Source organism: Panthera leo, chromosome B1, assembly GCF_018350215.1.
Source record: "Panthera leo isolate Ple1 chromosome B1, P.leo_Ple1_pat1.1, whole genome shotgun sequence".
Classification (NCBI taxonomy): domain Eukaryota; kingdom Metazoa; phylum Chordata; class Mammalia; order Carnivora; family Felidae; genus Panthera; species Panthera leo.
Genome location: NC_056682.1, coordinates 133,704,225 through 133,718,529, shown reverse-complemented (window position 1 = coordinate 133,718,529; position 14,305 = coordinate 133,704,225). Strand labels below are relative to the sequence as shown.

The 14,305-nt window shown below is 35.6% G+C and overlaps 1 protein-coding gene across 7 annotated transcripts in view; it reads left to right on the top strand.

Annotated features, from left to right (window-relative positions):
• Positions 1-14,305, top strand: part of PTPN13 (protein tyrosine phosphatase non-receptor type 13) — a 227,101-nt gene that overhangs the window by 23,978 nt on the left and 188,818 nt on the right. The gene's annotated exons all lie outside the window — the stretch shown is intronic.

Below are 14,305 nucleotides of genomic sequence, written 5' to 3'. Positions count from 1 at the left end.
AGCTAAGTAGTTAAGTAGCAGAAAAGTAAGTAGAAGAAAGAATAAAGATCAGAGGAGAAATCAAAAAGAAAACAAAAAAACAGAAAATTAATGAAACCTGAAGTTTCTTCCTTGAGAAGAGCTATTACATGTATAAACCTCTAGCCCAACTGATCAGGAAAAAGAAAAGACTCTTAATTACCAGTATCAAGAATGAGAGAGGTGACATCACAACAGCTTCCGCATTTATTAAAAGAATCATAAAGGAATATTATCAACGATTTTATCCCAATAAATTCAATAACTTAGATGAAATGGGCAATGCTTTGAATAATCTACTGAAACTTAGGCACTTTCCAACTTTAAATATTACTATTTAAAGAGATGTCATGAACTAGAAAAGTTTTCCAACTGTTTCTTTTGTTTTCTTGCTTTTCTAGAGAAATTAATCTAAAATTTAAAATATTCAAAGAGTAAGGTCTTTAACCCTATCTTTTATATAATCACTTTTTTAGAAAGCTTGGAAAAGTACTTGTAAGGATTGTTTTCATTGCAAATGCTAATGTCATATTTTTGAAATGTTAAACATAAGTCTGGAGGTAGGGCAGTTCAAAGTTTATTCAGCAGCTCAATCATGCATTTCGTAAGGTTTGTAGCTTGCTCCTGCTTCCTTTTTTCCCCCCACTCTTTTTCTTAATATTTTCTTGAGTCCTTGAGGCTTATCATCTAGTAGTTGCCGTAAATATGGCTGCTAATGTTCCAGATACTGCCTTTAGACACCCTACTGGGGAGTGTTTTGAGGGTCTCCAAGACCAACCCAGGTTCCATGATTTGCTGGGAGAACTCATGGGACTCAACACAAAAGATTTGTCACAGCAAAAGGGTACTAAACAAAATCAACAAAGGGAAAAAGGCAGTGGGATAAAGGCCAGAGAAAACCAGGAGCCTACTTCCAAGATTCCCAGTGGAGTCACACAGGAGTGCTTATTCCCTCAGCAACAAGTTGTTACAACACATGTTAAATATTGTCTACCAGGGAAACTCATTAGACAGTGCTCAAGTGTTTATTGGGGCTATTCAGGTGGGTATTCTCTGCGTAGCATGTACAAAATTCCAGACTCCCAGAAGGAAAGCAGGTATTCAGCATAAACCACATTGTTTGCACAGTTTAGACACAATGAGGCACTCTTCTGAGTTATGGGAATGGTGGGAACCCTCTCATAATCCAAGTTCCCAGACCCCAGCCAAAGGCCAACTTCGCCAGTCAGCCTGCTATGTTAACTTTTTCTGCATAGCTAGACAAAGAATAAAGACATTTTCTCTCATGTATCTTTTTATTAGGAATAAAAATCCTTCCTGGTTTCCCTCTTACTAGATTGTGTTTCAGTACCATTAGCTAGGTTGGGTTGCTATCTGTGTCCTGACTGCAGAAGGCTGGGAAGTTTCTAGAATTTCCAGCTTCTGTAGTGGCAGACAGATTCTGCTAACAAGAAAGAAGAGCAGTTGGGAGAGAATGTCTGTTAAGATGCTGAATATTTTTTTAATTCATAATGGTCAGTTCTAATTTTTTTTTTAATTTTTTTTTTTAACGTTTATTTATTTTTGAGACAGAGAGAGACAGAGCATGAACAGGGGAGGGGCAGAGAGAGAGGGAGACACAGAATCTGAAACGGGCTCCAGGCTCTGAGCTGTCAGCACAGAGCCCGACGCGGGGCTCGAACTCACGGACTGTGAGATCATGACCTGAGCCGAAGTCGGATGCTTAACCGACTGAGCCACCCAGGCGCCCCAGTTCTAATATTTTTAAGGGTGAGGCACTAAGATACATTGGCTAGGAAAAATAAGTACCATGACCGCTTACTTTTAGTATGAAAGATCGTCGTAGCAAATTTTCAGCTATTTAGGAAGTTTTTGTTGTATTCTAATGTGTAAGACAGATTTGTAGACATTGTTTAAAACAAAAACTTTATCGATAAGCTGAACAGGAAAACAAAATTGTAGATTACTCCCATTTATGAGCAAAACAAAGTAACCCCACCATGACTTGCTCCTAAGGCTGATTCATTAGTTTAAAGGAAATTTTCTGTATTATAATATCACAATTTTATTTTCATATGAGTTTTTGTCTATGCTAGTATATGATTGATTTTCCAAGATGATAAGATACTATTCTTCAAAAAGATCACCTTATTTATCACAAGTATTTCATCATTTCTGAGTGAAGTCATTATTTTTAGTTTGACTTGTAAGTATTTCCTTTGCCTTTGACAGAATACTTTTGTCATAGTCAATTAAATACTTCACTCAAGTAAAAAATTCCATTGGAATTATCAGATAAATTTAATTACCTTGGGCTTTTACAATCAAAAGGCATCAGAATTCATTTCCTGATATGAAGGTTGTTCTGTGTTGGCCATGGATTTAAACAGAATAGTCCTGTAGTGGAGAAAATAAAACTTGCTTATCCAAAAATCTCAGTATTAAGTGAGTGGTACTAATTGCAGTAAGGATTGCTGATTTTGGAAATATCTGTAACATTAGACTACTGAAATGGAGATTTAGGTTTAAGAATGCTGAAATACCCTTCATAAATGAACAGGCTTAAAAATTATGCCTTGTTTTTGAATGAAGAAAAAACATGGTATGAATATAATTGCGCTGATTACCTAAGATGTAATTACCAATGAAAGTAAGATATTGTCATCCAGGTTCTGATTATTCACTAACAAGTTTGAATCTGCTACCAAACTACATGGTTAGTACTAACATATATTTGAGTACACAATTTGTTTTAGCTGTTCTTTAAAGATCTTAAGAATTAATTGACCTATTAGTTGTAGATTTTAAGACCAACTCCCTATGGTCTACTGATTGGAACCAAGGACTTCTATTTTGTTGGTCTAAGTGAAATTTTAGAAGAAGGCATTTGCTATTGAATTCATTTTGTTTTTCTTAATCAAGTACTGTTAAATTATGACTGACTCTAATAGTGCTGATGTACAAATAACATTGTGACTATGGTAATAAGATCTGGCACGTTGTTTTAAGTTGAACCATAAAAATGGTCAAATGTCGATATCGTATGATTCAACCTGTTAGTTGGGTATATTTCTATAATACAGGGACAAAATATCCTTTTTTTTTTTTAGCTTATTTATTTATTTTGAGGGAGGGGCAGAGAGAATCCCAAGCAGGCTCCACATTCAGCGCAGAGCCCAACATGGGGCTGGATCCCATGACGGGTGGGATCATGATCTGAGCAGAAATTAGAGAGTCAGATGCTTAACTGACTGAGCCACTCAGGTGCCTCTAGTACAAAGTATTCGTAATTATTCAGTAGACTATTTGTGTGTTATAACTCTGTTTTGATTCTCATTTTTATTGCTTGCTGTCAGCTTTGTGACTTATTACTTGTAGCAAGCAGGAAGCAACTTGTCAGAAAATGACTGATACATTAACTTGCACTCATTATAGCATTTTACAGACAGTATAATGTTGGACTTGGAAAACATGTTAGAGGTTACCAAAGGCCACCCCACTCACCTAATATAGGAAAATATGTCATCCCCTACATGTAGTTATTTCCCTCTGCTTGACCACTTCAGGATATTCCCTCAAGAGTTTTTCTGTATTGTTAGAAAGTGTATGTGTTGAACTGAAAACTACCTAATGTTAACTCATCAGTAACATCTGCATTGTTAGGAATACTGTAAAAAAGACTACTCCTTCCAGATGGCAGATGTAATATTAGAGGAGAGATGTGCTCTATACTCTTACTCTCATCCTCGTGAGAAACAATCCCAACTTATTCCAATTAAAATCATAGAATCAGCATTTTAAGATTTAAGAATCTTTAAGATTTTTCCAGAGGTGATCCAATTTACAAGGTCTAGATTGCTTTCAGTTTGAATTCTCCACATTATCTGATGCAGTCCCTTATAAATAACAAGCACTGAATAAACATTTGTTGAATAAATGTGAGACTGAGAGAGGGTTAATGAGGTTTTAGTTTATTCAGTCATTCAATAAATATTGAGAATCTGTTGTGTGTCAGATACTGTCCTGGATATTTGAGATACACCAGTTAACAACAGAGACAAAATCTCTGTCCTCAGGAGTTTTATATTTTGCTGTGATAGCAACATTCAATAAAGATTAAATCTATAATATATGGTCAGGTATTGTAAATGCTGTGAAGTATTATATAATTAGATAAGGATATGAGAAAGAGGAGGTAATGCTCTTATTTTAGATTGAGTGCTCAAGGAATGCCTTTCTGTGAGGTAATTGATCAAGGACTAAATAAAGTGAGGATGCTCAGCCATGTAGATATTTGAGACAGGAGCCTTGTGGACAAATGCAAGGGCTTGAGTCACCGTGGCTAGAATTGTATATGTCAGGACTGAAGGTAAGAGAATAGTTGAGGTGGAGAGGTAGCCTGGAGAAAAATTATGCAGGGAGCTATAAATCTAAGTAGAGATCTGAGATTTATTTCTAAGTGTGGTGGGAAACCATGAAGCAGAGGAATGACATGATTAGATCTACATTTAAACAAGATCACTTATAGCTACTATATTGGGAATAAGTTACATGAGGGTAAGAGAGGAAGCAAAGAGACCCATTCTAGCCCCACTGTTACAGTCTTCCAGACTTTCAGTGTCCATACAGTAGCTACAAGTTATATGTGATCATTTAAAATAAATAAAATTAAGTAAAATGTAAAAATTCAGTTCTCTTGAGTTAGCCATATTTCAAGGGTTCAGTAGGCACATGTGGCTAGTAACTTCATCATACTGGACAGCACAAATATAGGACATACCATCATCACAGAAAGTTTAGACAGTACCATTCTAGACAATGTATAGTAGCCAAGACTGTAGGGTAGCAATAGAGGTCATGAGACTTGTCAGATAGATTTAAGACGTATTTTGAAATAAGAGCTAATAGTATTTTCTAACAGATTGGATGTTGTATATGAGAGGAAGATAAATGTCAGGTGATTCTAAATTTTGAGGCCTGAATAAATGGCTCAGTCCATTTCAAAATGGCAAAGAAGTTTAGTACTTGAATTTGAGAAATTCAGGTTTGAAATTGAGAAATGATATGCCTGATGCAGAGATTTGAGTATACAATGAAGATTAAATTTGGCAACAAGGAACTTAATGTTTTTAAAAAATTTTTCAAATTACCGATTTTTCTGTTTATTATTTGCCCTACAATAATTGAGTCTGTCTATATACTATGTACTTTTATCTATAAATGACGATATAATTGTTTAGTGTGTTAACTACATCAGAAAAGTGTTCAAACTTCCAATTTAAGTAGATTGAACATATTAGCTTAATTTCCCAAGTCTTTGCTTAAATGATAGTAAAGAAATTAAAATGCTACAAACACAATAAAAAAAGTGAACCATCAAAAAAAAAAAAAAAAAAAAAACAAGTATTGGCCAGGATGTGTTCAAAAGGGAGCCCTTGTGCACTATTGGTGGGATTATAAATTGGTATAGTCACTATGGAAAACAGTATGGAGGTTTCTCAGAAAATTAAAAGTAGACCTAGTGTATTATCCAGCCATCCCACTCTGGGTATATATCCAAAGGAAGTGAAAACAGAATCTTGATGAGATATCTGCACTCCCATATTCATTTCAGCATATTCACAATAGCTTAGACAATGAAACAACCTAAGTGTCTGTCCACAGATGAATGAATAAAAAAGAATGGATAAAGAAGATATTGAGTTATATCAATAAAGTTGGAGACGTTTTTAAGTAATTAAATTAAATTAAAATGCTACAATTATAAAAAGAAAAGTGAACTGACGGGGACCATCTGTAGAAGTTTCAAAGATTATATATATATATATATATATACACACACACACACACACACACACATACATATATATGTATACACACACACATATGTATATATATTTTTTAAAGTTTATTTATTTTAAGGGGGGGAAGGGCAGAGAGAGAGGGAGAGATATAATCCCAAGCAGGATCTGCACTGTCAGCACAGAGCCCGATGGGGGACTCCAACTCACTAACCCATGAGATCATGACCTGAGCTGAAGTTGGACACTCAAACGACTCAGCCACTCAGGCGCCCCAAAGTTTCAAAAATTTTAAGTGATCATAAGGAGGAAAGGTATTTGAAGAATCAAAGTGGAAGAAATCAAGTGCAGAAAATAAACAGAATGGGATAGAAAAGAATGGACTCATCTTGTCCCACAGAACCCTGGACAAACCTAGGATTCAGAAACATTAGGTATGAAGGGGACCAGAAATGGGATGTGCTACAGGAAACAAGGATATGGGTTGGAAGATTTAATACATATCAAGTTTATTAGTGCTTCAGGGTTTTTTTTAAAGGTTTTTAAATTTTTTTTTTTTTTTAATCTTTATTTTTGAGAGAGAGAGAGACAGAACGTGAGCAAGGGAAGGACAGAGAAAGAGGGAGACACAGAATCTGAAGCAGGCTCCATGCTCTGAGCTGTCAACACAGCCTGACGCAGGGCTCGAACTCACGGACTGCAAGATCATGACCTAAGCCGAAGTTGGACGCTTAACTGACTGAGGCACCCAGGCACCCCAGTGCTTCAGTTTTAATTTTTTAAAATCCCATTAAATTATTACTATTTTAAACAATATTTAACATCAGTGAAAGTTCAAAGTATACATAATATATAATTTAAAAAAATTTGTGAAAGCATTAAAGCAATTTAAGACACTCCAAGCCTTGACCATGTATTCATTGTATGCTGAATCCCAATTAATTTTTAATTTTGGGGGAGACAATCCAGATATATAGCTCATGTGGCATAATTAGAAAGGAGGGAATTATAATGGAATACTAAATATGAAGGAATTATTTTCAAGTGCTTCCTGTCCCATTTCTTACTCTTCGCCTCAGTCAAAGAGGGAATTAGGAAGAATTACCTTTTAGCTACACAACAGGGAAAATTCAGTACATTGAAATCTTACTCTGTGTGCCTTCTCACCCCCGATTCTCTCTGTAATGGTGAAATTGGATAGCCTGAAATTAGACCCACTGAAAGAGGAGCAAGTTATGAATTCATTTATGTAAAAATGCTGTTTCTTTTGTTAAATTAGAAAATATAAAAAATATGTAAACACGTGATCTAATTGGAATGTTTAATTTAGGTATAATATGTTTCATTAAATCAGCAGTGTTGTCTATGTAGACATGAGATTCTGATGTATAGTTATGGGTCATGAAATTTGGAGAAAGGTTCTAGAATGCTTTTGCTCTCTTCCCCTACACAAATAGCCATTAAATGCTAGTGAGCCCATTAATGAATCATTTTCGTCTCTTTTCCCTTAAGAATAGAATTTCCTATAGCTTGTATTTCCCATACTTTCTTTATTTGTTTGAGTACTGCCATTATACTATAATCTTTGCTATATCCTAATGCCATTTACTTAATATTTTAAAAATATCTCATTTTCATGCTTGAATTTCTTTAAAAAGGAAATCTTAGATCAATATTATTTCCTAAAGTGGAAAACCAGTAAAATGTCCCATTAATGGTAGGTAAGTGCAAAAGTCAATACCATTATGATATCTGAAAACATAATAATGTTATGAAATGTCAGCTATGATAGGATGGCTTGCCTGTGCAGCAAGGCTTCAAGCTCAGGACATGTCTCTATTTGTTAAAAGGGAGATTAGCAAGTAAAACAAACTAGCACTAAACTGGGACTTTTTCCATGACCTGATCAGAAGTATTGAAACAATTAAAAACAGAGTAACTTGCTTATTATGGAATTCAGTTTTCTAAAATTTAGCTACAGAAATTCTTTATTTATAAGTATTACTCTTAGAAAAGCCCAACCATAAGCCAAATGTAATAATCGAGACGTAGGAAAGACATTTAGAAATATGGAAATATAATATAGTGATAGGAGTTGTATTTGGGTCTCTTCTCCACTGCCTCCCTTCCACTCCTCCTAAGAAGTGAAAGGCCTCAGGATATGGAAGGCTTCCAGAACTATCTGTATTTTAATTCAGTTTCAGCATGTTTGATTGCTACAATGACCAGCTGTGCCTTTTTCTTCTTTAAGATTTACCATTGTATTAAATATTTAAAAGATCAAAGAGCTTGAATTTTCTTTCTTCAACTGTATTAAGCTCATCTTAGGCTATTTTGCTTGTAATAATGTAGCCTACATTCTCCTTTTCTTTATCAAATTATCATCTGTGACCTGTCAGAAAGACTGAAAAATCCAGGTGTGTTTTTTTTTTTTTTTAATTTCTTCACTGAGATCTCAATAATCTATTTTTTTTTTTTTAATAATTTGAGACTTGGAATTTTTTTTAAGTTTATTTATTTGAGAGAGAGATCATGTGGGTAGAGGGGCAGAGAGAAAGGGAGAAAGAGAGGATCCCAAACAGGCTCTGCACAGGCAGCAGGGAGTCCCACATGGGGCTCAAAGTCACAAACAATGAGATCATGACCTAAGCTGAAACCGAATTTGGATGCTTAACCAACTGAGCCACCCAGGCGCCCCACAGTAATCTAATTTTTAACAGTAATAGCTAACATTTATTAAGCAATTACTTTGTGCTAGGCACATGTTCAAATTGCATGTACTAACTCAGCAATCCCCATTTTCAGATGAAGAAATCCACAGTGCTTGACTACACATCCCAGCTCCACAATTTACTAGCTGTATAATCTTGGGCCAATTATTTAATCTCTGCACCTCAGCTCCTCATTTGTAACATAGTCATAGTACCTACCTCATGGAATTGTTGAGATACGACAATATTTTCCTGTGTTCTTGAACAGAACTGTATAGAGCTATATCTCCTGTTAAATATACTCAGTTTGCCCATTAGCTTAATTCAAAAGTCAAACCTTCCTTGTTCTGTTTGTTTGGTTTGGTTTGGTTGCAGTTTGGCATCAGGGAGAAAAATATACTCTATAACTTGTGAAGTTCTTACAATGGGACTGAAGAGAAGAACACACTTCATTTTAAAACAGTGCCAATAATTTAGTGCGTGTTCTTAGAGAAACCATTCACAAAGTTAAGTCTCTTTAATCAAAGCATGGTTTCAATGAAATGTTTGGAAATAAAGAACTTTAAAAAGAAAAAAGAAAACTATACGTCTTGAGCCCTGTGTGGAATGTTCTCTTGTGGTGTGTGTAGTGCCCTAGTAACTTTAAAAATGAAAATGGAACTGTTCCTACAGGGACTAAAAGTTGAGAACATGCCCAAATATTTCATCCATTTAGATACATGAAATATTTATATAGTACACCTTGGTGATTTGGAAAGTTTCCATCCATTTAGGCTATGATGTCATGAATATCACATATGATATACTATAAATAACAATATTTAAGCATCATAATCTTTGAACCATAATGTTCATATAAACAGAGTCACATTCTCCAGAAGTGATGAACATAGAACGTAATTAACTCACCACTGTGCTCATTAATCAGATGCCAGTGTTTAAGTCTTGTTTCTACAACCCAGATTACTGGAGACCCAGCCATCTGTAGATACCCTTAGATCTTCTCAAACTGATAAAGTCTCTGCTTTGGAAGCGAGTTTAGAAATAAAGGTCAAATAACTATTATTACTTTGTAGCCCCAGCTCTGCTTCCCTCTAATTACCTGAGTTTTTACAACTAATTAATTACCATTGAAGATTTGCCTCTTTTGTTTACATATTTATTGTCTCTGGAAGCCTCTCCTGAATATCCCTAAAGCACACATATGCAGTGTAACTCTCTGTCATGTAGACTACCCACTACCTCTGACTGGACCCTGTACTTCCAGTTTCTCGCTGGCTTACTGAATTCCTTATCCTCAGAAAGCAGACAAAACCCAGCCTGGGCTACACATGTGGAGTTCACACTGCAAACTATGAATGTAAACAGAAAGTTCTTTGTTAGGAATGTGATCACTTTAACAATTAGAGGATCAAAAACTCTTACATTCACAATAGGCAACAGAATTTTTTTTTTTTTTAATTTTAATCTCTACTTTCAAAATAGTCCTTGGGGCGCCTGGGTGGCTCAGTCAGTTAAGCGGCCGACTTTGGCCCAGGTCATGATCTCGTGGTCCGTGAGTATGAGCCCCGTGTCGGGCTCTGTGCTAACAGCTCAGAGCCTGGAGCCTGTTTCAGATTCTGTGTCTCCCTCTCTCTGACCCTCCCCCGTTCATGCTTTGTCTCTCTCTGTCTCAAAAATAAATAAACGCTAAAAAAAAAATAAAAATAAAAATAAACAAACAAAACAAAATAGCCCTTAAATATAATCTTGACTTTACCATATAAATTTTAATTGGGTTCAATTCCACCCTCAAGTCCTTAGCATTATGTCAAAGTGCTCCCTAAGGTAATAGAATTTCTTATAAATCTAGTGAGCCTCTTTAATGAAATAGATGTCCACAATCCCTTATCTGCAATTCTAGAAAAAGCAAAAACATTTTTGTAACTTATTTGAAGGCAGACTTGACCTGAGCTTTGTTGGTGACAAAAGCTGACTTGACCTAAGACTATTTATAGTTTTTATTTATCCTACTTAGTGTGAATATTAGTAAGTTTGCTATAGAAATGTGAATGTATTGGGTTACTGGATGCTGATCCACACCTTTGCTGGAAATGTTTCATAGTACACAGTATAAACACTGCGTTAGTTTTCTGAAATCCGAGAAACTCTCATTATTAAAGCACAGTTGGTCCAGAGTTTCACATAAATGGTTGGGAACCTGTATACAAATATACATAAGAGATAGAGGAAAGCTAGACTTTTTTTTTCTTTCTGATTCTTTTAGTGTTCCTTTGTCACCCATCTCCTTTCTCCCCATCCCTCTCTCCTTCTTTTCTTCCTCCCTCTTTCTAACAAACATTCAATAATTATAATCCAACCAGCAATGTCAGATGTGCTAGGAGTTCTGTTCTTAAAATATATATATATATATATATTTTTTTAAACATTTTATTTTTTTTTAAGTAATCTCTACACCCAATATGGGGCTCAAACAAACCCGAGATCAAGAGTCATGTGCTGTATCGACTAGCCATCCAGGTGCCCCTCTTAATACATTTTAATTGACCTTAATAAGTTCTGTAGTTTATCATTTATAATGGAATTCATAACAGAATCTAAGAGAAACACTATTCTTTTGTAAAATTTTTGCTTTGCCTCTGAAAGGTCATTTGAGTTAATATTGCAACCCTGTTATTAGGTCATTTTATTTTCTTCCTTCTGAATTGCACATTGGGTAATAACCTCACAGCAGAATAAAATTCAGTTGAATTTATCTTTAGACTGGTACAGTATGAGAACTATGGCAGTTGCCCTATTCCATACCTGTAGACCAGTCTGAACATGAATTATAAGTGTTATTTTTTTATCATTTATTTTAGCTTGGATTTTTTTTTTCTTTTCTTTTCTTTTTTTTTTTTTTTTAGCCAATGCTAGTAAAGACTAACTTCAAAAACAGATACTGTAGTTTTGAGAGAGAATTGCAGAATTCATAATACAGGCTATGGAGAGTCTTGAGTAATAACTAAATACATAAAATCTTTTTAAAGTGAACAAATGAAGACTAGAAAAACCTTACCTGTTTGCTGTGACTGTAATTCATCTGTTTCTAATGATGGGAGTCTAGAGCTTAAAATGAGAGAGAAAAAAAAATTGGACTTTAAAAGTATAATCAATTTGTGTTCAACAAATCACTGGCATAAAATAACTAAGGGATTATGTTTTAGATTAAAATATCTATACAGTGTACAGACCTTGTTTAGATCCTGATTTGAACAATTGCAATTAAAAGAAACCAAAACCCAGAGGCATCTGGGTGGTTCAGTTGGTTACACATCTGAATCTTGATTTTGGCTCAGGTCATGATCTTGCAGTTCATGAGTTGGAGCCCCGCATAGGGCTCTACATTGGTAACGCAGAGCCTGCTTGGGATTCTCTCTCCTTCTCTCTCTGCTCCACCCCTGTTTGCGTGTATACTCTCTCTCTCTCAAAATAAATAAATAAACTTAAAAAAAAAAAAAAACCACACACCTTAGACCACTGGGATCTCTAAGAGAAGTGTGCTTGAAGTAAAGCCATTCATACTAAGTGTTCTTTTCTTATTAGTCTTCATTCCTCCATCCTTGAGATTCAGGGCTTTCAAATGCCAAGTGTATGCTGAAAATAATCTAAATCTATATTTTTATCCCAGACTTTTCCCATAAACGTCACACTCATATCCAGCTATTTACTTGGCATCTTCACCTGAATGTCTAATCAGCATCACAAACTTAACACGTACAAAAGTGAGCTCTGAAACTTCTTCCCAACCAGTTCCTCACACATCTTTTCCATCTTAGTTAATGGTAACTCCATCCTACCAATATCTCAGGGCAAAGAGCATCCATATCAGCAAATCCTTTTGGCCTTCCTTCAAAATAGTTCCAGAATCTGATTAATTCCCATCTGCCCCCAGCTACCATTTTGGGTCAAGGCATCGTAGTTCCTTGCCTGGATTATTGCCACAGCCTGCTAATTGTCTTTTTGCTTCCACCCTTGCACTTCTATATATTCTCACAACAGCAGCCAGAGTGGTCAGATCACATTTTAACTCAAAACCTTCTGGTGAGCTTTCCATTTCAGTGTATATTATCAGTGCTTTTTTCACTGACGTAGAAGATCCTCCATAGTTCATCTTGTATTTTTTCTTCCTCTCATTCTCCTTGGTATTCCTGGGACATCCTCCTGCCTCAGGATGTTTTCACTTTCTGCCCAGAATGTTCTTTTCTAGATATCTGCATGGCTTAATATCTTAACTTCCCTCAGTTCTTCGCTCAAATGACAAGCTTTTGACTTTTTTTTTTTTTTTTTTTTTAAATGTATACCTTTTAACCTCTCTGGTAATCATTAGCCCTCCTTGAGTTATTTTCCTCTATGGCATTAATAAACATATATTTTATTTCCTTATTTATTGTCTCTCTTTTCTAATAGAATGTAATTCTATAGGGCCCAGTATTTTTGTCTGGTTTGTTCAATGCTATATCTTTAGTGCTTAAAAGAGTATTTAGCTTATAGTGAGTACTCAGTAAATATTTGTTGATTGAATGAATAAAAACCCATCACCTACCAATGCCTAGCTCACAATAGAGCTTTAATAAATATTTAAATGAATGAATGGTTAAATAATCTGGTAATGGCTCATCCTAGTCTTTTTCCTAATCTACTTGACTCTCTTGTAGTTTTATTTTCATCTAGCCTGGATTCCACGGTCCATCCCTTCAATAACTCCTTACAGCTCTCAACTCTTGTTCTTTTATCGTATCCACCAAGCAAAGCTTTGGCTTCTCTGTTTTTATTCATTGATTGCTAAGTGCAACCAGGTAAAGCTGAAGATCTGACTCTAGTTCTGGGGGCAGCCAAGAAAGAGAACACCCAGGGCCAGTATTGTCACTAGGAGATAACATATGATTTCATAGCTCCATGCTACAATTCCAGCAGTCCCTTTGCTTTGGTTAGTTTTCTACACTGAAGGGGTATCACTAAAATAGTCCTTTATTCATGATTTAATTCAAGAGTCTCCAATTGCTAGAAATCAAGGATGTATGGTAAGGAAGTACTCATCAGGCTGATTTCTGAGTCATAAAAAGAATGTCTGACATTGACTACTCCCCTTTTAGAATTAGTATCAAGATGGTCATAGGAGTTATTGGAATTGAGTGTTAAAGCTTTATCCAGAGATGGTTAGTGCAGTGATACTAACATTACTGTGTATGGGAATTACCTGCAGAACTACAGTTTCCTGAGTACATTCTGAAAGAAAGTCAATCTTTGCAGTATGGTTACAAATGGACTTGAGTACTATGCATTTTGAAACAAATCACAAGGACTGCTTCACTGAGCCCATGAGACATTTAGGCAAGAAGTCTTCCATCCAGTTTATTTCCATCTGCACACATGCTTCTTTCTCTTGACTTCAGTGGACTTGATGAAGCATCTGAAAGGTAATTACCCTTGCCTATTGGTTGCCCACTTCCTCCTGTACCTTCAATCTCTTTACTGGCTCTTTCCCTCAGCATGTAAACACAAAGCTTCTTACATACTAAAAATCAAAGCAAAGATCATCTAACCCTCACCTTGAAATTTGTCATCCTAATTTTACTCCTTCAGTTACCAACCAAGCTTCTAGGAAGTAGTCAACCCTTAAGATTCTGTTTGCTTCTGGGGTGCCTGGGTGGCTCAATCAGTTGAGCATCTGACTTTGGCTCAGGTCTTGATCTCACAGTTTCATGAGTTAGAGCCCCACATCAGGCTCTGTGC